A 25438-nucleotide genomic window follows, 5' to 3' on the forward strand; every position below is an offset into this window, starting at 1 on the left:
TGACAGTTGGACGGACAGACAACTGACTATGAATCTCTATGAACCTTTACAAAACTCTTAGATGAATTCACATTAATAATGAATATTATTAGATCAGATTATTCAAAGGCGATTTTTCGATATTTTAATCTAAGTCATGACACAATCGTAGCCACTGGCTACGGACGTAGCAATTCTTCGCTCGTGATGAAAGACATTTCTTTATTACTTAATAAATGAACTTTTATGAAATTTACAAAATATTACAACTATATATATACAACAAAATATATAACTATAAATATTTATGAAAAAAAAAATTTAAGAAATAATTTTTTGGGCTAATAAAATACATGTTGGCTGATTCTCAGACCTATCCGATATGCACACAAAACCTCATACAAATCAGTTCAGCTGTCTCGGAGGTGTTTGGTATATTAGAAATAACTTGGTAATTTATTGCAAGCAATATTTAGTTATATATATAGATATATTTAAACAACAAATAGCATCCTAAAATGTTTAATAGGAAACATGTTAATTTAAGTAATAAGTATTTTTAAACAATTTTTAACATAGTACGCCTAGACAATAAACAAATAAATTAACTTAATTAATTGCCATAATTTATTAAGCTGAAGTTGCAATAAAGTTAACTTAAGTGTTTAAATTAAGTTTCTTCAAAGCAGCTCTTACTATAATTACGATGTTTATTATAAATATAATATCAATTTAAGTCACTGTTTGAATAATTTGTTATGTTTTAAAGTGGTAACCCTCTATTTCTGGGATTAATTACACAAATTAAATCGGAAAACAAAATTTATGAACGATGCGGGACACGAACCCGCGACCTCTCGCGTTCCGTGCGAGTGCTCTTCCAAATAAACCAACCGTTCGAGTGACGCTGTCGCTCTTGCAAATCTAAACAATTTGTTATGTTTTATAAATGATAACATTATCATTTTAAAACATAAGAGCGAGTCTCAAGTCAATTTCAAAGAGGTCTCCCGAGTTTCAAGGCAAAGCAGGCCGGCAATACTCTTATGATTCTTCTAGTGTTCCAAGATAGTGTGGGCTGCGGTAATCACTTAATACCAGTAACACTTACATTCATTTGTCCTCATTTTCCATAAAAAATGGCCTTCGTACATTTTGGAAGTAATGTATAGATAACGAGTGTAATACTAAAATTAAAAAACTTATTCGTCAAAAACATAACAGTTTAAGTTTTTCAGTATAACACGCAAACTGACAACCGATACCAAAAAAGACCAGGTATACCTTAGTGTCCGTGATGAGCTATGTCTTACAATTACGATTTGTATGACACTTTGTGTTAGTGTGCATGCATTGCTCAAATTAGAGGTTAACTCTAAACTCAATATATTTCAACGTTTTCACAGCTGTCACAGTCTATTTAGGCATTTAAACGATCTAAGATTATTATTACTAGATTTTACATCGAAGAAAAATCCAACTTACTTGTGGCACAAGAATGCAAACAAGAAAATGGTTCGACTGATTGTAAGTGCGGCCAGCTGTGTTATCTTTTAACAAAAAGTGATCAAAGGAGAGTTGCCAGCCCTTTAGAAAGATGTACGCGCTTTCTTGAACCAACCCAAATTATATCGAGTTTGCTAGGAATTTTATTCCGCAGTACATTTTTATGTAGAAGAAAGTTGTTTGGACACCGTGTATTTACAGCGTTATTATTTCTTTTTTTTTTATGACGATAAGGGACGGGACGAACAGGACGTTCAGCTCCATTGAACTGGTTGATTATTATCTGGTGGTGAATCTATCAACAAGGTCAACAACGCTGTGTCTTTTTAGCCTGCTTCAGTGGGTAAAGTGGGTGGTAAAGTCAGTCATCTTTTCAGTGGGTAATTTTTGACTGGGATTTTATTTTTATAGACAGCTCCATCGAACTGGTTGATGATTATCTGGTGGTGAATCTATCAGCAAGGTCCGGAACGCTGTCTTTTTAGCCTGCTTCAGTGGGTAAAGTGGGTGGTAAAGTCAGTCATCTTTTCAGTGGGTAATTTTTATCTTGGATTTTATTTTTATAGACAGCTCCATTGAACTGGTTGATGATTATCTGGTGGTGAATCTATCAGCAAGGTCAAGAACGCTGTGTATTTTTAGTCTTTTTAGCTGTATATTAACACGAGCAGTGATAATTAGTATATTATATTTTATTAATTATTTTCTTCGCTGCGATACCAACTTTTACATACTTTGCGTTCCTGCGGCATGAGATTTTATCGGCCCACACCGTGACGAGACGTTGGGGCGATACGCGGTCTATTAGACCCCACCTTCCTTAACAGACTAAAAACCATTTTCTGGCGCGAAATCAAAGATAAATGAGAATGTTGGTCAGTATTAATATAGACAGTGAATTGATGAACACTACTCTACCGTCAGCCCGGGATCAGCTAGCTAGTTTAGGACTTATGGACTGATGGTTAATTAATACGCCCAGAAAAACCCCAAAAATTCTGAGCGGATTTACAACTGCGCTCGTCACCTTGAGACATAAGATGTTAAGTCTCATTTGCCCAGTAATTTCACTAGCTAGACGCCCTTCAGACCGAAACACAGTAATGCTTACACATTAGTGCTTCACGGCAGAAATAGGCGCCGTTGTGGTACCCATAACCTAGCCGGCTTCCTGTGCAAAGGTGGCTCCCACTGCTAAGATGCTATCGTGTATGCTCGTATTCTATTTTTTTCTTGAATATTAAAAAAACGTAAAATTGTATTCCAATAAAATCTTTAAAATAGTTAATTTTTACTTAATCTCTTAAACCGTTTCCTTTCTAACTTTAGGGAAATCTTGTTATAACTTTACTAATATCTTAGAAAGTTATTTGTTCGGAACGATTAATGTCTTAAGTTCAAATCTTCAATCAAATACTGTAATAAGATCAGGATTAATAACTAAATTTTATGTTCTTCGGTAGATAAATAGTTGTTCCTAGGCACTGTATAACCTGATCATGTGTTTCAGAGTGTGGCAATGTAACACTGGGCACAAAATAAAGTATAATAATTTGTTATTTTTTTAAAGTGATAACCCTCACTTCTTTCGTTCATAAAATTTGTTTTTCAAATTTTATTTGTGTATTAAATTACGATGTTGTAAATCTACATCACACGAGCCTCTTGCTACTTTGACCGTATTTTACCCCCTCTTGTATATGAAATGAGGTTTGAGAGGCACTTGCTTCGACTTAGAATCATACTGTGAAATGATCTAATTTCCGCGATGTTTACAGATAAATAAAGCGACCAAGTGATATAAAAGTTCTTATCTTTATTAAATTAAATGTATTTTTTTAATTTTGGGTTGAATGTTAAATTGCGGTTTACGATTTATGTCGTATTAAATAAACTACTTACTAGATCACGTTTAAACATGTTAATGAACAACATATATTTTTTTAGTTTTATCATTTTCTTATTTTAGAAGTTACAGGGGGGGGGGGGAAGTTTCAGTTTTGAAGACCGATCCATAGCTATCCCATACGTATGGGTTTGTGATTCGCCCCACGAAGATTCGCCACTTTTCTCTGCTGGCCGACAGTCTGGTACACTCGTTCAATGGACCGCCCACATCAGACTTAATTTGGTCGGTCCATTGCATGGGAGCCCTTCCTCGCCCTCTGGTACCCAACACGTTACCCTGTAATTTGTTCTAAATACCCTATTTTTAATCAATCGATCAATAACATTTTATTCCTACAACTTGACAGACAGTATCAACTTTAAGAGGTGCAAAAAGAAAACAATTATCCGTCACTTGAGAAAATAGTAGTTAAGAACAAATTCTTCGGACTACGAACTGATGAATTTCTGATAATGATGATCCAAATGATGATAAAATAGACCCAATATCACCATCAATCATTCTTTATGACAAAGAAGACCCTAACAAACTTACGTAACTCCTAGAAACCGTGGTATACATGAATGATTTCACACATAACTTTGATGTTATTATCGAAAATAATGCACTTGAGATGAAAACCCAATTTTACATTATGGCCACTGTAGCAAAAGGACCGAATAACAAAACAGTAAAAGATCGTAAAGATTTACACCATCAATCGATAATTAATGAAGAAATAAATAAAAAACAATATACCGATATTTTGAAAGCTTTCAATGCTTCGGATAAAAAGGGATCTGTGCAGTAATGGTGTGCAAATGGCGGCAATACGAATACATTAAGATTCTCATAGTGTCTCACTCACTCATAAAGAAACAGCAATTACGTTAAAAAGAGATTAACCGATGAAATGTACTATTTTGTTTGGAATAGCTACAGGCTGTGGGAGAATTTTCGCAGTTATTGAAATTATTATCTTATTGAAAGTAAGAAACTAGCACTCATTCGAAATAGAATAAAAAGAGGTAAGAACGGGCGCAAGAATCTTAGCGGGCTTCTCTTCTTTGTTTTTTATTTTTAAATTTCGATACAATCATATTAATAATTTGAATAGCCATTTCCAATCTGTGGTATCATGAAAAGTCATTTAAGTTATAGTATTGAAAAATTCATTTAAGTTATAGTAACCTTTACCACATCAACGCCTTTTATCATTTGTATTGAACATTTCGCATCGCCCAACAATAAATTTGCTAACTCGACCTAACCGAGATGTAGGTATAATAGATTTTGTCTGTTCCTCGTATTTACATAATGGTTATGACAGTTTCTAGAAAATTCACTTATGTGCTTATGTATGTCTATTAATCCTAATTTACTATTAATTCTTACAATTACACTTTTAATACTTTCGTAATACAATTTTATGATTCAGTTAGTTATTAGTGCAAATTTGAAAAATCTTACTAAATTTTGCCTATAACAAAATATATTTCAATTTGTTTGTTAGTTTATTTTATAATTCTGTTTTTCAATTTTCGCCTAATTACAATTAACTGTGACTGTATAAATGGTATTCCCAAAAAAATTTTTATACATAAATATATCGACGATAAAAATTGTGAAAACTACAATATAGTAGAAGCAAAGAAGAATAAGTTTGTGACGAATAATAAAAAATACCAAGATAAGCGCCTTTTGCGTATTCGTGGATTTGTAAGAAGTCTACTATTGACTTTGAGAAATGGACTGTAAATAATATTATCGGTATAGGGGAATAAATGAGGACTTCTCCAATAATTATTATGATAAAATAAAGAAAATATAAGATTTATTTTAATACCTTCCTTTTGTTATTTTGTTTTTTATTATGCTCCCAACGTCATGACGTTTACCAAATATGGTGGTAATACAACGAGCATTGCAGACATACATAATAGCTTTAAGGGTAAATGTTTACACTTTTATAATAAAAACCCAGCCACTGTTCAGACATTATCTATAAATAAATTTAATTTTTTTATTAAAAAATGGCTCTGTCGTAAATCCTACTACTCCACAGCTGAATATCTAAGTGATCCAACAGACGGACAGAAGCGGTAGTAGTATATAGAATATTAGAAATGATATCAAAAAGAATTCTAAAGAAATCAATTTTGAGAAAAATAAATGCCTTCTTACCTGTGATGACACAGGTATATCATTCTAGTGCAGACCCGGCAGACGATGTTTTTTCCATATAAATTAAGTACCCTGTGCCCACTCATTGTATGAATTGTCATATGTAATAATAATAATAGTAATATTTTATTCAAAGGTATAAACCCAATACAACGTATTGAAGTTAAAAATTAAATAAAAATAGAAAATTAATAATTAAAAACTGCCGATGGCAATACGCTTATCATAATTCATATTTAGTCGTCATTCGTCATGCAAATCGGTCGTACCTGTTTGGCACCTGTTGTATCAGGGCTATTGTTTGTTCGCCTCCCGGTGCACTGAGTGCCAGTGCTTGAAAATGGAACAGTTCAAATCCTCCGCCAATGTACTGAAAATCTTGTTACTAGAGGTACGGAGACGATTCCAAAAAGAAGCAGATCGTGATCTTATGATCGCGAAGAACTCCAGTACTCCGGCCTTAGCGAACATGTCCGACGCGCTTCATCAGGATACGATACGCGTCATTGTATTGCATCCTGATGTTGCTGCACGCCTAGTGATCCCAAAGTTGACATGTATAGAAACATAAACAATCGTAAAGATTTACACCATCAATCGATAATTAATGAAGAAATAAATAAAAAACAATATACCGATATTTTGAAAGCTTTCAATGCTTCGGATAAAAAGGGATCTGTGCAGTAATGGTGTGCAAATGGCGGCAATACGAATACATTAAGATTCTCATAGTGTCTCACTCACTCATAAAGAAACAGCAATTACGTTAAAAAGAGATTAACCGATGAAATGTACTATTTTGTTTGGAATAGCTACAGGCTGTGGGAGAATTTTCGCAGTTATTGAAATTATTATCTTATTGAAAGTAAGAAACTAGCACTCATTCGAAATAGAATAAAAAGAGGTAAGAACGGGCGCAAGAATCTTAGCGGGCTTCTCTTCTTTGTTTTTTATTTTTTAAATTTCGATACAATCATATTAATAATTTGAATAGCCATTTCCAATCTGTGGTATCATGAAAAGTCATTTAAGTTATAGTATTGAAAAATTCATTTAAGTTATAGTAACCTTTACCACATCAACGCCTTTTATCATTTGTATTGAACATTTCGCATCGCCCAACAATAAATTTGCTAACTCGACCTAACCGAGATGTAGGTATAATAGATTTTGTCTGTTCCTCGTATTTACATAATGGTTATGACAGTTTCTAGAAAATTCACTTATGTGCTTATGTATGTCTATTAATCCTAATTTACTATTAATTCTTACAATTACACTTTTAATGCTTTCGTAATACAATTTTATGATTCAGTTAGTTATTAGTGCAAATTTGAAAAATCTTACTAAATTTTGCCTATAACAAAATATATTTCAATTTGTTTGTTAGTTTATTTTATAATTCTGTTTTTCAATTTTCGCCTAATTACAATTAACTGTGACTGTATAAATGGTATTCCCAAAAAAATTTTTATACATAAATATATCGACGATAAAAATTGTGAAAACTACAATATAGTAGAAGCAAAGAAGAATAAGTTTGTGACGAATAATAAAAAATACCAAGATAAGCGCCTTTTGCGTATTCGTGGATTTGTAAGAAGTCTACTATTGACTTTGAGAAATGGACTGTAAATAATATTATCGGTATAGGGGAATAAATGAGGACTTCTCCAATAATTATTATGATAAAATAAAGAAAATATAAGATTTATTTTAATACCTTCCTTTTGTTATTTTGTTTTTTATTATGCTCCCAACGTCATGACGTTTACCAAATATGGTGGTAATACAACGAGCATTGCAGACATACATAATAGCTTTAAGGGTAAATGTTTACACTTTTATAATAAAAACCCAGCCACTGTTCAGACATTATCTATAAATAAATTTAATTTTTTTATTAAAAAATGGCTCTGTCGTAAATCCTACTACTCCACAGCTGAATATCTAAGTGATCCAACAGACGGACAGAAGCGGTAGTAGTATATAGAATATTAGAAATGATATCAAAAAGAATTCTAAAGAAATCAATTTTGAGAAAAATAAATGCCTTCTTACCTGTGATGACACAGGTATATCATTCAAGTGCAGACCCGGCAGACGATGTTTTTTCCATATAAATTAAGTACCCTGTGCCCACTCATTGTATGAATTGTCATATGTAATAATAATAATAGTAATATTTTATTCAAAGGTATAAACCCAATACAACGTATTGAAGTTAAAAATTAAATAAAAATAGAAAATTAATAATTAAAAACTGCCGATGGCAATACGCTTATCATAATTCATATTTAGTCGTCATTCGTCATGCAAATCGGTCGTACCTGTTTGGCACCTGTTGTATCAGGGCTATTGTTTGTTCGCCTCCCGGTGCACTGAGTGCCAGTGCTTGAAAATGGAACAGTTCAAATCCTCCGCCAATGTACTGAAAATCTTGTTACTAGAGGTACGGAGACGATTCCAAAAAGAAGCAGATCGTGATCTTATGATCGCGAAGAACTCCAGTACTCCGGCCTTAGCGAACATGTCCGACGCGCTTCATCAGGATACGATACGCGTCATAGTATTGCATCCTGATGTTGCTGCACGCCTAGTGATCCCAAAGTTGACATGTATAGAAACATAAACAATATGCTCTAAACAATGTCACCTTTACTTCGTCACTGTACTTTTCGAATGAAAAGTCATTTACTGAGTTATTTGTATTCCGAATATATAGGTATTTCTAAGTCAATAAATATAGGTTCTGGATAAGTATTTATATTGCGCTATACTTGAGAACTTTATGAACCAAAAAGTTTTAAATACCAAAAACGATTTCTACATAAGCTTTTTATCTACAAAATATAATAACATACTACTGATATACGTCGTATGTGTACCGTACTTATTTCAACGGTATTCGCAAAAAAAAATACAAAAAAATCTTTCAATCTCTACGCAGCTTTGATTAGCGAAACTAGTTTAGCCGATCTCATCAAGCCTTTAATTACGAATGGCAAACACGATTCAATTTGCTGCCAATCCTATTGATGACATACTACCGCACTAGCTTTGTACCTTCTTTATAACCGAGTACTACAATTATTACAATTTAAAGATGCAGTTTTATAAAAAGATAAGTAAACCTAGCCACAATACAGTAATAGAACAGTACTTTTACCTTATACTAGAGCGCCCGAATCGACGCACGCACACATACACACGAGTTAAGTTAGCTGCGCCGCGCCGTCCGTATCGTCAATCTTTTTGTATGTACTAACCCTAGCTCTCCATGCATACATTGGTATAAATTTAAAATAGACCATTGAGTTATGCTACTATGCTATTATAAATGTATTGTGACCTAGCATTTAAAATATAATCACTAAATGTCAGTTGTGGTCGGAATCATTCGATCAATTTTGTCAAATGAGTCTTTCTGTATTTAAATGTTTGAAAATTTATTGAAGTACTTCGCGGATATCCATAATTATCCAAGTGATTTGAGTTTTCTTTAGTGTTAATTCCGCTAATATTTGTCTTTAAACAATTCGACACGTGTTTCGCCTCTACACGAGGCATCTTCAGGACGTGTTGTCTCGCCAAAATCTGGCACGAGACTCACTTCAGTCTCGTGCCAAGAGCGGAATTAACACTAAAGAAAACTCAAATCATTTTTTTTTATGGAATAGGAGGACAAACGAGCGTACGGGTCACCTCTTGTTAAGTGATCACCGCTGCCCACAATCTCTTGCAACACCAGAGGAATTTTAATAAAAATGCTTGTGTTGTTGCTGAAAAAACATCAATCAATCAATTTTTTTAGTGGACAAATTCGAGAGATTATCCTCGATTTTCTAAGTCCATAAACCATGATCCGGTTTCAGCTGTCAAACGACTAAGTTGTTTTGTAAAGTGTCTCCGTTACATAAATTGAATTTGTAGTGAAAAAGTGCGATATACTTCGTAAAAACACTGTAAGTTACTAGAAATAACAACATTCAATAAAACTGAGTAATTTGCGGTGCATGAACGTGAATAATAACAGTGAATTTTTTACTTGTAAAGTTTCGAATACAAACCACAAACTGCAGGAAAAAAATAATTACATAAATGCCAAGTCACAAAGTGTCATTTTGAAACATAAACAATAGACTCCATTGAATTCTACATGAGTCGCACCAACATAACAACGTGAAATCATTTAAGCCTCGCATAAACGACACGATACTACTTCTCTCGATTAGATCTCTATAGCCTCGTTCTGACGATTCGAAATCGCTTAAGCATCGCTTAGACGAAATTTCTTAAGACTCGTTCATACGAAACGATATTGGTCAAGAATTTAGCAGTCAGTTTAAATTCACGCGTCCGCGAAGCAACGTTCCGTTACACTCAATCACAATGGAGAATCTCCAAACTTTTTTAGATCAAATGAAAATCGAAATGGCGAATCAAACGAGAGATATTATATCACAAATAGATGAGAAACTGGCACCTCTAAAAAGAGAAATTGAAGATTTAAAGGTAGAAAACCAAGACTAAAAATATAAAATAACACAATTAGATACACACAAAAGAAGAAATAATATCATTCTCTATGGCCTTAAAGAAAACGAAAAATTCACATCAGATCTCTTAGAAAATACAATAAACAAAATCAGAAGTGATTTAAAAATGACTTTAGAAAAAAGAGATATCGATTTTGTATACAGAATTGGACAAAAAAAATATGATATAAAAGAAAAACCAAGACCAATACTAATTACCTTCGTTAATGGCTGGCAAAAAAATGAAATAATGAGAAACAAGATGAAATTTAAGGATGTGTACGCCTCTGACGATTACACAAAAGAAATCATGGAAAAGAGAAAGGAACTAATGGAAAAACTTAAAGAATAGAGAAACAAAGGCAATATAGAATTCCTTATACATGACAAGCTAATTATCAAAGAGGCAAACACTTCTCAAGAGAAACGCAAAAGAGATATATCCACGTCTCCTGAAACAAAAATCCAGCCCCGAAAACAACAGGCAAAATCAAAAATAAATAGAACGAACGCTTTTGATATAATGAGAGCCAGAAGTAACGCAATGTCAGCGTATACCCCGTCATCAGAGCATAGTTCGTAGGACAACGCCATCAGCCACCGGAATAAAACGAGTGAGCAACAATACCAAACCAGAAATAAACAATTTCCCAAGCCGACTGGTCATCGTGGGAAATCAGACCAATACCCTCTACCCAATAGAAAAACCACCACAAAATTAAGCAAAAACCATAAGAATTGTATTAAAGTTTGTACTTATAATGTAAGATCCTTGGCATCAGCATATCGATATCTAGAACTTACGAATGCTCTGGAAAGTATAAACTGGGATATACTTGGACTTTCGGAGATAAGAAGAATGGGATGCCATATAGAGGAATATCCAGACTATATTTTCTGCTATATTGGAGAAACAAAAGGCTTGTACGGAGTAGGATTCCTAATAAAGAAAGCTTGGAAAAGTAATATTACAAATTTCACTGGTATTTCAGAAAGAGTAGCATTATTACAATTAAAATTTGAAAAATTAAACATTTCTATAATTCAGGCATATGCACCTACAGAAAGATCCAGTGAAGCCGAAATCCAAAACTTCTACGCTGATCTTAAAAAAGCACATACGATGGCAGATGAGAATGTTCTAGTCTTAGGAGATTTTAATGCAAAAGTTTCATCATGGGAAATTACGGCGTAGGTCAAAGGAATGAAAGAGGAGAACGATTAATAGACTATGCATTTGAATACAGATTAGCAATAATCAATACCTACTTTAAAAAAAGACCTATTAGAAAATGGACATGGGAATCACCAGACAAAACTGTCAAGAATGAAATTGATTATATTATGACAAATGTTCCAAAAATTATCAAAAACTATGAAGTCCTTAATAATGTAAAATTTATAACAGATCATAGACTACTGAGAGCAACGCTTCTTTTAAACCAAACAAAAAAATGTAGAATAAACTACAAAAAACTACCGAGTATCCCCAAAACAGATGATGAAATTAAATACTACGTAGATATGCTAAAGCAGAATATCGAAGGCAAACAAAAAGATCTAACAAATGTTCAATCCTATTATGATATGCTTGAAGAAGCGATAATTTACAGCTCAACCAACAAAAACAACTTTGAAATCAAAAAAAGAAGCAAAATATTAAGTGAAAACACAATAGAACTAATAAAAAGAAGAACTGAACTACAAATGAAAAAGAATAAGGACATAAATACAAAGAAGGATCTAAGCAGATTATATAAAGAAACTAACAAAGCAATAAAAAAAGATTATAGCAAACACAGGCAAGGGATAGTAACAAAAAACATAAACAAATTTAGAAGCACGAAAAGAGCATTTAAAGAACTGAATAATAAGAAAATATGGATACAAAAACTAGTAAGCCAATCTAAAGAAACCAAAACAAGACAAGATATTATGCATCAAGCTAGTACTTATTACCGAGAACTCTATAAAAGAAAAGACGACGAAATTGTGGAATTCAATCAAAGATACCAAGCTGAAAGCATCCAATTAATTAGACCTATAGATGAAAAAGAATTTTATGCACAGCTGAAACAACTAAAACTAGATAAAAGCCCAGGTCCAGATGGGATAACCAATAAAATCATTAAATTAGGTGCACCAGTATTACTTAAACACCTAACAAAATTGTTTAATATGATTCTTGAAGCTGAATCTGTCCCCAATCAATGGTGTAAGTCGGATATTGTACTGCTATACAAAAAAGGAAACCCATTAGACATCACTAATTATATTATTACCAATCAGTTTACTGGCAAGTTTATATAAGCTTTTTGCATCTGTCATTCTCAAACGCATAACATATTTGAAGAAGAAATTGACATTGCACAACCCAGGGAACAAGCAGGCTTCCGTTCTGGCTTTAGTACGATTGACCACATACATGCATTGGAACAAATAATCGAAAAGTACCAAGAATTTAAAAAACCTCTGTACTTAGGTTTTATCGACTATACCAAAGCATTCGATAGCATAAGCCACAGCTCTATATGGAAGTCACTAAGCAGTTTGAACATCAACGCAAAGTATATTAATATCATAAAACATATTTACAGTAACTGTATTAGTAATGTTCGACTAGAATCGAGGAGTGAAGCAATATGCATTGAAAGAGGAGTGAGACAGGGTGACCCCCTGTCACCTAAGCTATTTATTGCTGTGTTAGAAAACATATTCCAAAACATAGACTGGAAAGCCAAAGGACTAAAAGTTAACAACAGCTATTTAAGTCATCTCAGGTTTGCTGATGATATAGTTATCCTGTCTGAAACATCCAAAGATCTATGCGAAATGCTATGCACGCTTGATCAAGAAAGCTCAAAAGTTAGATTACAAATTAATGCTACCAAAACCAAAATAATGACAAACAGCATCAAATTACCCATCAGAGTCAAAGAAAACACAACACAACTTACCTGGGTAAGCAGGTATCATTTAATAAAACAAATAACGAAGACGAAGTCGAACGCAGAACAAAAATAACCTGGAAAAAATTCTGGTCGCTCAAAGAAATCTTAAAAGGAGACTATTCGCTGAGTTTGAAAAAAACAGTATTTGATACCTGCATAATACCCTGTTTGTTATATGGCTGTCAAACATGGGTATTCACGACAAGAGCTAAACAGAAGATCAGAACAACACAAAGAGCCATGGAGCGAAGCATATTAAAAATAAGGAAAATACAAAAAGTCAGAAGTGAAGAAATTAGACAAAAAACTAAGGTAACTGATGCCCTCATGCAAGCCCTTAAATTGAAATGGCAATGGGCTGGTCACATAACTCGCTATAAAGACAGCAGGTGGACACTCAGAATCACGCAGTGGAAGGGACCTAAAGGAAAACGACGAGTAGGCAGACCGAAAAGTAGGTGGGGTGATGAAGTAATGGAAATAGCCGGGAACGACTGGCAAATAACGGGTAAAGACAGAGACGCGTGGAAAAGGTTGGAGGAGGCCTTCACCCGAGGAGGGGTTCATATCCAAATAAATAAATAACCCATACAAATAAGTAACACGTACTAACATATAGATATTAAGAAAAATATAAACTAACACTAAATAACAACATTTGAAATGTACATATATTAAGGATATGAAATAAAAAAAGGCTTTATTATTATTATTATAAACCATGATTTATTTATTTATTTATTTTATTTATTTATTTATTAGAAAAGGCTTACCAACTAGACACACAATTAATATTATGACTACTTATAATATAAAATTTCTTATATTTATATTTGTATATCTAACTTATAGGTATGCACAGCGTTGCCTTCATTTATTATTGTAAGTTAAGTAATACTACTACAATATGTGTTTTCTATTACTAAAAACTATAATTTTATACATCCAAATTATAAGGGTTCAAAAGCGTATTTTTTAAAATTCCAAATGTATTAAAATTTATATCTATACTACTATTACTATGGAATTTACTGTTATATAATTTTGAGATAAGTTGGATAGGTGAATTTGAGCCATAATTGTTTCTGAAAAATCGTACATGTACTGGCAGATATGTGCTAATACGACAAGGATAAGGTGGTACACATAATCCAATCTTAGATAGAAGTAATGGACAGTCTAATTGATTATTTAATAATTTATATAAGAAAAGAATTTGTGACGCATTTCTTCGCAAGTCTAAGGTTTTCATATTGAAAAATTTTAATTTGTCTTTGTAACTTATAATAGTGTAATTATTAGTGACATAACTCAATTTGGATATAAATTTCTTTTGAACTGACTCAATCCTAGTGATGTACGTTTTGTAATAGCTACCGAATTGTATTCAACCTGAGATCTTACAAGGGAATAGTATAGTATTTTAAGCGTAGGAATTGATGTAAAAGCCTTGGTGTTACGTAAGAAAAACCCAAGAATTTTAAAACTTTTGTGAGCTATTTTGTCAATATGTTTATCAAATCTCAACTCCTCGTCTAAAATGACACCCAAATCATTGATATGGTTTATTTGATTTATTTGTATGCCATCAATATGATATTTACTCTCCAATTTCTTTCGTTTCCTAGAAAATTTTATAAAATGACATTTGGACGCATTGAGTTCCATCAAATTATTTTTACACCATAACATTACACGATGGATATCATTCTGTAGTTTCGTTTGATCATCTGAACAAGTAACTGTACGATATATTATTAAGTCATCTGCATATAACTCGTAATTTGATTCTTGAATACTTTTGGAAATATCGTTTATAAACAGTGTAAACAATAATGGTACCAAATTAGAGCCTTGAGGAACACCAGATGTTTGTTGAAATTCTCTAGATTGATACCCACTTATTTTAACTACTTGTGGTCGATGAGCTAAATATGATTCTAACAATACCAATACACTTTCTGAGAAGCAGTATGCATCTCTTAGCTTCTTTATTAGCAGGGTGTGGTCGACTTTGTCAAACGCCTTACTAAAATCTGTATACACAGCGTCAACCTCCTTATCATTGCTCATTTCAGTTATAACAGAATCAGTAAAACACATCAAATTTGTAAGGGTTGATCGTTTTTTAACGAAACCATGTTGTTTTTCACTTATTAAATGTTTAGTTTCCCATGAGATTTGGGAACAGACAAAAGATTCAAATATTTTGGCAGGAGTACTTAGTACAGTAATTGGTCTATAATTTTTAATATCCGATTTATTACCCTACTATATTCAATAGGCACCACCTTCCCTTTTTTCCATTCACTTGGAAATATACCATTCCTCAGAGATTTATTATATATTATTGATAAAGGTATCGATAATTCCGCAGCACAATTTTTATAGAATACAGGAGGTATACCATCAGTTCCCGCACTTTTATTAATGACAAGAGACATTAACTTATTTTTAACTTCTGTTTCGCTTACCTGTAGGTGATTTGTACTATTTTTATTAAATTTTGATGTAGTGTGTCTATCCTTTTGTGGTGATACAATTTTTGATGTGTTATTATATATAGATGAAAAGAACTCAGCAAAAAAGTTAGCAATCTCAGTGCCATCGTTCGATGAACTATCGTTAAATTTCATTAAAGATGGAATTACACTTGTATTACCTCTTTTAGATTTTATGTAAGACCAGAACATTTTTGGGTTTACTTTTATATTATTTTCTATTTTTTTTATATATTTTTCATAAGCACTATTTATAAGCACACGAGATCTTTCTTTTAATAAGTTATATTGTAGTTTATCCATTTCATTCATATATTTTTTGTAGCGTTTTCGTATCTTTTCTTTCTCATTCAACACTTGAATAAGGTTATGTGTGAACCAGGGAGGGTATTTATAATTTCGTTTGAATTGTTTAGGAACATGTAGTTTTATAAATTTATGTAAAATGGAATAAAATTTCGTTACCATAGCATCTATATCCATACAGCTACTTAATTCTGACAACCAGTTTATCGATGAAATTTCACTTTTTATTAATTCATATGCACCCTTGAAGAAATTGAGAGAATTTTCACGGACATTATTTTTTTCTTTTAAATAACTCATTTGAAGCAGGTCTAACGATACATTTAATGGTGGATGATGATAATCCGTACTTGAGATAGCATCTAATGTCTCCACTACCGTCACACTCTTTATGTCTGACAGCACCAAATCTAAAACTCTACTATTTTTATTTAACACAGAATTAAATTGTTTACTATTACAAAAACCCATGTGGTCAATCAAAGAGGTACCTATTGGAGTTTGAAAATTAATGGGTTCCAGAAATTTATTATCATCCTCTCTGGTCCATTTTATAAAACTCATATTAAAATCCCCAATTATCAAATGTTTCTTAGATTCATTTACAGCAATAGATGATTTCGAGAAAAAGGCCTGAAGAACTGTTTTATCAATAGGAGGAGACATATATACGCCGCATAAGCTTAATTTGTCAAACCCATTAGCAATTTTAATCTCTAATTCTACCCATAAGTCTTCAGCAATACTTTCAAAAGAGGTCATTCTATGAGATTTAATACATTTATGTACGGCAATGAGAACACCGGATACATATTTTACTGTTTCTTACCCAAACAAATTTATAACGTTTTCTTTGGCTTTCTTTCGGGCATCAGCGTGCAAGGATTTGTTGGCTTGCGTCAAGTGTTCGTTCACAAATATTGGCACTTGGGGACCAGCAATGCCCAATAGCGTTGAGGAGAGTTTAGTGTCTTTGTGTGTCTTGTTATATAATATAACAGCTGCAAGTAAATTGTCGCGCATTAATTTGTTAGGAAGCTGACATATAAGGGCTCTTGGCTTCAAAGCGGAGAGATGATATTTCCGTGGTTTTGGAATTGACAACTTCTAATAATTATTCGTATTGATTATTAAGAACTGCGGTGGAATCCTTTAGTTGTTGTAACTGCTGTTTAATTGGTTCCAACTCCGAAACCAGAACCTCCCGAATAATACTCGGTAATTCCTTCGTAATTATGTCGACAATCTTATTCTCTATTTTACTTATAACACTTGACGATATAGTAGAATTGGTTGCCTGCGTTTCTATAGACGTGCTATTTAAATTACATTGTTTAGTGTTTGGGGAGCAACTGGAGCATATCCACTGTGATCGTGACTTTGTATCATTATTATTATAACCAACACATTCAGAATGGTATTGGTTATTGCATTTTGTACACTTCAAACGTTTTTGTGTAACAAGAATAGTTACTGAACATTTTGTGCATAAAGGCATTACGGAACTTTATATGTTAGGTAAGTAAGTAACTTGTACAAAACGATTCATCAACCACTTAGTTAAATAAGTGTATGTCTCAGATGTAATTCTTATTAATATTTGTTAAAATATTATTAGAATATTTACATCGCTTACAGTTTGCTCATCCAGTATAAAACCATATACGGCCGTGTGTCATATGCCTTTATCGCCGCAATCCTCAAAGAAATAAGCACTATAGTGGAATGCAATTGTTAGCACTTTTTATACCTCACCGTCACTTTCAGAATAATTATTCTCTTAAATACTTAGCACAATACTTTAAATTCACTTATTTAAACTATTAAACTGTTCACGTTTTAATCAAAACATTTATTCGATCCAGACTTTATCCATTCATATACAACTTACAATAATTTAACTGTCGATATACCGCGTTTAAATAATTTTATTTTAAAGAACTTGTGTACGTGTTATTACGTTTATTATTTCATTGGTCATTCATAGCCGTTTATCACCAACAAACATAGCCAAAAATAAAGTTGAATTAGATATCTCCTCCAACTTTCTTGTTTTTCTTCAGAGGTGAGAACAGTACTCCATGTGAAGCCGAATTTGCGCCTTATATAGTTGCAGGCGGCTTAGATAGAAAATTACTGTCTCGTCTTACTCAGTACATCAAGCTTTTAAGAGGCTAATTTGGCCTCCTCTTTCAAGTGAATACGAAACTGAACGTCGTGCGGGCTATGGCAGTTAGAGGAGTGATCTCGAATCGAGGGGATACGACAAAGGGGACTTCTTGGGTTTGATTTGAACTAAATTTTGTTGGCCCCATTCCGAGACTTTGCAAAGTATAGTTTTGATTTCAGACACAAGTTTGTTCCGGTTCTTGTCGACACTATCCCGGGGCATGTGTAGTCCCTGTGCAGTCGTCTGCAGTGAATACTACTAATTTGCAGAATATCATTGATTTGAAAAAGAAACAGTGTAGGTGATAGCAAGCAGCCAGCGTTTATGGCTTTTAAGTCGGAGCATGCACCTTTGCTAACAACCTTGATGCTCCGATCGGCCAAAAAGCTAGGCGACCCTGACGGAAACCGTACTGGCAGTCGCTGATAAGTTGCTCCTCTAGGTATCCCAAGAGCTGGCGGTTGATAATCGACTCGATTACTTTGGAGAAAATGGCAATGGGGCGGTAGTTGGACGGATCCGAGCATACACCTTTCTTAGGGACGGTTACACTAAAGCGGCTTTCCATAATTTCGGGACTACGCCTGATGAATAAGTGAGCCGGAAAAGACATGTAAGGACCGGCGCCAGTTCCGCAGCACAATAGGGGGAATGCAATGGTCCACTCGATTTATGAATGTCCAAGATGTAAAGCGCCTTATGGACGGTGCCATGCCGGAATTTCGCTATAAATTCAATTTTAAAAATGAGATAGTAAATTACCTTGTTTAATTTCAAAACGTATATATTTTATTAAAATCTGATCCAGTTCTAATAAGTCTTGACACTTGGCCCGTGGGGCCCAGAAGCGCGGAGAATGTTCAAAATACTATCTTCGCGCCTCAATAAGGCTACTGGAAACCCAAACACTGGCAGCTATCTCGGTCAACGGATCAGCCTAGCTATCCAACGCGGAAATGCTGCCAGTATTCTAGGTACGCTTCCACGTAATGATAGTTTTAATTTTATGTCATAGTTTTAGTCATAGTATTGTAAATATAGTTATAAGATTTGTTTTATTTGAATAAATTTCATGTTCTAATAATGTTATAAATGTAAGCCACACACAGGGTGTGAAAATCACTCAACGTTGAAGATACAATCCGCTTAAATTTCGAAGGCAATATCCCTAAAGATTATAAAACGTTTCATAAAATTATTCATTTCGTTAGATTGAACTTTTTGTAATAATACATTATATTATGGTAAAGCTGACTTATGTGTAAATAAAGTATTTTGTTACATCTTCATTTTTATTGCACATTATTAGGCCAGTTTCTGGAATTAATTACCGGTAATAGTTTTCCCAAACCGATACGACTGTGGGACCTTCAAGCTTAAAACTCCCAATTTTTAGGCCGAAACCCATCCTTTGACCTCTGGTGTTGCTAATGTCCATGGGCAGTTGCCTTTTAACAACTTTTCATCACGTTAGCCTCTAACTCGTTTGCCCCCTCTTATATAAAAAAGTGTGTGTGTACTTATGTATGCTTGCAAGAAGTTATACTTCTTTGGCCTAGCCAAGCAAAAATCATTAAAATGATTAATTCCTCGCGCCATTCTTCGTTTTTAGAAATAACAATTTTGTAAAAATCTTGCAAAGATGGCTTTGACAGTTAATTATATTATTATTAAATAATGAATATGGCTGTATGGGCTTGAACCCTTTACCTATCTTAATAAGATATGTATAAATATAATATGTATGGAAGTATAACTTCGAAAAATACAACTAAAAGTAGAACACATAAAGCTTCTAGACGTAGTAGGGCACAAATATACGGTAGTTTTCAACTAGCAATGCTGAGTTGAAAGTTTGTCACATGCAAGTTATTAAGATTATCTTAACTGTCAGAATATAGACATTATGTTAATGTACTCAGATGCACATTCAAAGCATGTCTCACAATATTAACATTCACTTGCTAATTCATTGCACATCGTTGGAGCTAGTCGAGTGAAGGTGATGTTGCTACTATGAATGTATGCTACTGTAAGTTAAGGAATGTATATTAGGAATACTTCCACGATCTATGTTATTATATTATTACCAGTGGGAGGCGATCCGTTGCACACGATGCCGGCTAGATTATGGGTACCACTACGGCGCATTTTTTTGCCGTGAAACTACAGTTACGTGTAAACATTATTGTGTTTCGGTCTAAAGTGCGTCGTTGCTAGTGAAATTACTGGGCAAATTAGACTTAACATCTCATGTGGCGAGTGCAATTGTAGTCTCGCTCAGAATTTTTGGGCTTTTCAAGAATCCTGGGAAGTGCTGCATTGTAATGGACAGGGCGTATCAATTACCATCAGCTGAATGTCCTACTCGTCTCATTCCGTATTTTCATAATCATGGGTCAAGAAACCGTTTTAACATAGACGTATCAATTACTATCAGCTGAACGTCCTGCTCGTCTCGGCCCTTACTGTCATGAAAAAACATCTATCGCATCATTACAGCCGACCGCGGAATAGGGGTGAAGTTGAATAATAATTTCAACTACCGCCTTCAAGACAGGTTGGCCGAGTTATTGAAGGCGCCAGATGTAAGCTCTAGTTTCTAAGAGGAAGCGTGGGTTCGATACCCACACCTGACAAAGGTTTTTTATTACACAATTGCATCGGGAAATTGCAACCAATTGCAATTGGTTCGTAATACCACAGTATTGCTTTTTCATATTAAATTAGGAAATTATTTGGTGAGCCATTCATGAGTTACTACGAAGCAGGATTAGGATGTCAGAAAATAGGTAAGAGGTACTTACTATAGTACATATTACTTTATTAACTTTATTAAAAAGGTAGTTTTATTGCAGAATTTGGCGATACAACATCTCCTGAAGATGCTTCGTGTAGAAGCGAAACACGTGTCGTATACAAAACTTACCGGAATTAGCACCCAAGAATAACTCATAATATTAATTAATTAATTAATTTATTTATTTATTTATTTATTTATTTATTTATTTATTTAAGATTACCCACAGAAACTACAACATACATTCCACTATAATTACAACATACTTAAAACAATGATAATTGCGATTCTACTTACAGGCAATCGGACATGCATGAAACATAATTTTATGACGATTGTTTGTCGGCTATAAAATAATAACAAATTATATAAATCTAACAAATATTTTACATTTACTTCTACACATATAAGAAGAAAAATATATAAGAACATATTTAAATTAAATTAGTAAATAAAAAAACACATACTTTTTGACGTTAATTGTCGGCTAGATACTAATAACGCTAGATACTAATACTACATATTATGAATTTCTGAAAAATTACGTCAAACTCAATAAATTTTCGTAACGCCACGTGCTGGCGACTTACAAAAATATAAACTATGTTATTGACAAAAACGTTCTGTTATGCAAAATCTTAAGTAAGTCAAATTAAACTGCAGTTTAAATTGAACAAAAATAGTATTTTGACTAATTTAATTACGTGTATAACTTCCGTACGAGTCCAAGAAATTATTTGGATAGTTTTTATTACAATAGTATAAAGTATACTTTACCTTTACTTTATACCGCCACATATGGCGGCGGAAATCAAGATATTTCTAAATTACAAATTCACATTTTCTATATTGTACTTGTCGTTGAGTTAAAAACATAGTAATGTACATAATAGCAACAGTCCTGGCTTTTAATAATATGTCATTTTTACAAGTAATCAAATTCTTGACATGCGTGCAGTAGCTACTGGTACGAAGGTTTAAATGAATATTACGCCATAAAAGGCATTTCCGTAATGAATGAGCAGTTATGAGTTTCTTTATCAATGCTATGGAAATTCTTTGGTCCCCTTACGTGTCGTGAAAATGTTCACTTGATTAAAATTTATGATTATTTTATATTACATCTACATAAATACAAAAACAAAGAAATTTCACTAAAAGTCAACATTGAAGAGAATGTTTCAATTTCTTTAACTTCTTTATTTGAATTTCTTATATTGAAGTTTGTTTTTAATATCTACACACTATATATTATGTTATAATGTGAGTTTAATTATATACAATGGTTTTATATGGCTACATGAGCAATCTATATATATAAAAATGAATTGCTGTTCGTTAGTCTCGCTAAAACTCGAGAGGTCCAGCCGACCGATTTGGCTAATTTTGGTCTTGAATTATTTGTGGAAGTCCAGAGAAGGTTTAAAAGGTGAATAAATAGGAAAATGCTGCTAAATTAAATAAAAACAACAAATTTGTTTTTCCTTTGATGTCCATTCATAATTTCTATGAGAGAATTTATTGACGCACGGTTTGACAGTTCTGCTGTGAAACAATTTCATTACGACAGCAGGGTGCATATTTTACGAAGTAATTTTTGATTTTATGATATATTATTCACAAATTCATATAAAAACATTATTTTATTTATTATATACAGAACAACGTCTGTCGGGTCAACTAGTGAGCAATAAAGATTGACTTAATAATATGGTCTTTATCAATTGTAGTTGTAATATAAGTAAATAAAAATGAAGCAAAAGTATATTGTTAAAGGTAAATAAGGAGACTAGCAAAATTATACGTATTGAAATTGTAAACTATCTGTTTTTACTATACCTACTATTTATTAAAAAGATTAAATTTTAAAGTTTTTATTTAACAGTAATATTTTATGTATATTTTAAAAAGTAGCAGATGGCAATAGCTCGGTTACAACTGAGTGAATCAAGTGTATTTTGTTTTGTGAAATATATAAATTTTATTTTAAATTATTCCTGTTTTATTAATTATTATATCAAATCATTAAAAAAAATATAATATATTTATTATTTTTTTTATGTTTAATGATATTTTACTTTATTTACTTATAAAAATATTGTAAATGTTGTAATTAAGAACGTTGAGCATAAGAATCGGGTCCGAATATGATTCGGTTTTCGTCTTATCTCGGGTGTAATCGGCGTGCGGTGCGAGCGCTGAGCAGACGCCAGACAGTCAGGGAAGAACTATCGAGCGAGGCGGTTGTGTCACACGCGTATGCCGTAACACCACGTTTTTATTGCGTTATCATAAGGGTTTGTGAAGTGTTCCTATCATTACGATTGAATCGTTTGTTGCTAATAAAGATATTATGTATATGAAGAGACTAGCTGACCCGGCAAACGTTGTTTTGCCAAATAAAGTATAATTTACGCGATAGTTTTATAAGTAATAAAATATTGCCTATATTATAGCCTGTACATCATTTTGTTCTATTGTCAATAGTTTTTGCAGCGCACGCAAAAATAGGTTTTCGATTTTACACCTTGTGTTACAAAATAGCAATTTTATTACGGATCCCTAATTTTGAAAAAAAAAACATAGCCTATAGCCTTCCTCGATAAATGGACTACCCAACACTGAAAGAATCATTCAAATCGGATCAGTAGTACCAGAGATTAGCGCGTTCAAACAAACAAACACTGCAGCTTTATAATATTAGTATTACTAATTACGCTCAAACTAGCACCTCTATTACGCTCATATGAATCGTGGTCAAGCAGTAGTTTGAGGATTTGTAAAATATTGGCTTTAATTTTTTAACAGTAAATTATATTATAGCAGCAACCCTAAAATTTTGTGTAATTTCTCTTATTTTGAATATGAAATTCCTTTTGTAAAATTAATTTCACGTTACCGTTAATATTAAAAAGAATTAAATGTTTTGATTACTTTAATACGAGATGGTTAGTGTTGAGCTGTAGCAACACCTAAGGATTAAATTGTTCAGTGATATGTTTCCTGATGTACGACGATGATGGACCCACGATCTGGTCAAGATTGCCGGGTTAAAACTTAGTATCCCTTAGCACGAATTTGGATGTAAAAAATATTGTAGTTGATAGAGCTTTAGTCCACGATTACAATGATACCACTCTTATTACAAGGTAATGCACCGTTTTCGAGAAAATAACGAAAAAAATTCTAACCTAAAACAGATAAATCACGTAAATAAACACTACTGACATCGCGGCGGGAGGCTAGAAACTGTCATAAAATGATTTTGGTTTCTTACTAAAATATTTGGACAGGCAAAGGGTTTAAGCCCATACAGCCATAAATTGTATGAAAAACAGTGAAATGAAATGTAAAAAATAGTCTATGACAGATTAGACGGCTTCATCAATAATTATTTTTAGATAAAAGGAAAACATTTAGAAAAGGGTTTATTGTTCATGTTCATCAATCCCCAAACATCTATCGCCGCTGCCGCGGCACGCTACGCTCGGCTCGTGCGTTGTTTTAACTGTTCTTACATAACTTAACCTAACCAATTTTAATCAATTGTAGTTGATAGAGCTTTGGTCCACGATTATAATGATACCACTCTTATTACAAGGTAATGCACCGTTTCCAAAAAAATAACGAAAAAAATTCTAACCTAAAACAGATAACTGATGTATGATTTATCAACTACAATATTTTTTACAACCAAATTCGTGCTATGGGATATTTATTTACGTGATTTACCTGTTTTAGGTAAGATTTTTTTTGAGATTTACTTGAAAACGGTGCATTACCTTTTAATAAGAGTGGTATCATTGTAATCATGGACTAAAGCTCTATCAACTACAATATTTTTTACATCCAAATTCGTGCTAAGGGATACTAAGTCCAACCCGATTGCCGGAATAGGTTGGATGAGTCATGGTGATAGGGGAGGCCAAGTACGGACATGAACGTCTAAAGGCAATGGCGGATTGTAACGTTTGTTGTTGCTAATATTTAAATAATATATTATATATACAGGATGTCCCAAAGTTATGGAACATGAAGGGAAAATACCTTAAATATCGATGATAGGCTATTTTACTCGAACCGACTGAAATGTAAAAAAGTAAGTAACATAGTATTTAAAAAAAAAGAAACAACGTAAAATGAATGTTTTCCTACTTGGATTGGTACGAATGGACCGATTAGATGGCCGGCCAGATCCCCGGACCTTACCATTAGATTTCTTCTTTTGGGGATACGTGAAAGATGTGCTCTACAAAAAGTGATAATAAAACGAGGGCGAGTTACAAACAGAATTGTGCCATATCATATCGAGTATTCACCATAAAATGATAAGAAAATCAACAGGCAGCGGACTCATTAAAAGATTGGCGATTTGCGTAAGACAAGAGATATCACATTTTGAGCATTTAATTAATTAAATTACAAATAATACCCACTTAATTGACTACTTGCTTTTAAAATACTATGTTACTTAAGAAGAGTTATTAGTTTTGGCCATTCTTTCGATTGGCATCATAAAAGTAGGGGTGTTTTTTTTTTACATTTCCGTCGGTTCGATTCCCAGACGAGGTAAGTAATTTTTAGAAAATCTTTGAATGCAGAAGTACTAACTTTT

The sequence above is a fragment of the Leptidea sinapis genome, chromosome 30 (assembly GCF_905404315.1).
Source record: "Leptidea sinapis chromosome 30, ilLepSina1.1, whole genome shotgun sequence".
Classification (NCBI taxonomy): domain Eukaryota; kingdom Metazoa; phylum Arthropoda; class Insecta; order Lepidoptera; family Pieridae; genus Leptidea; species Leptidea sinapis.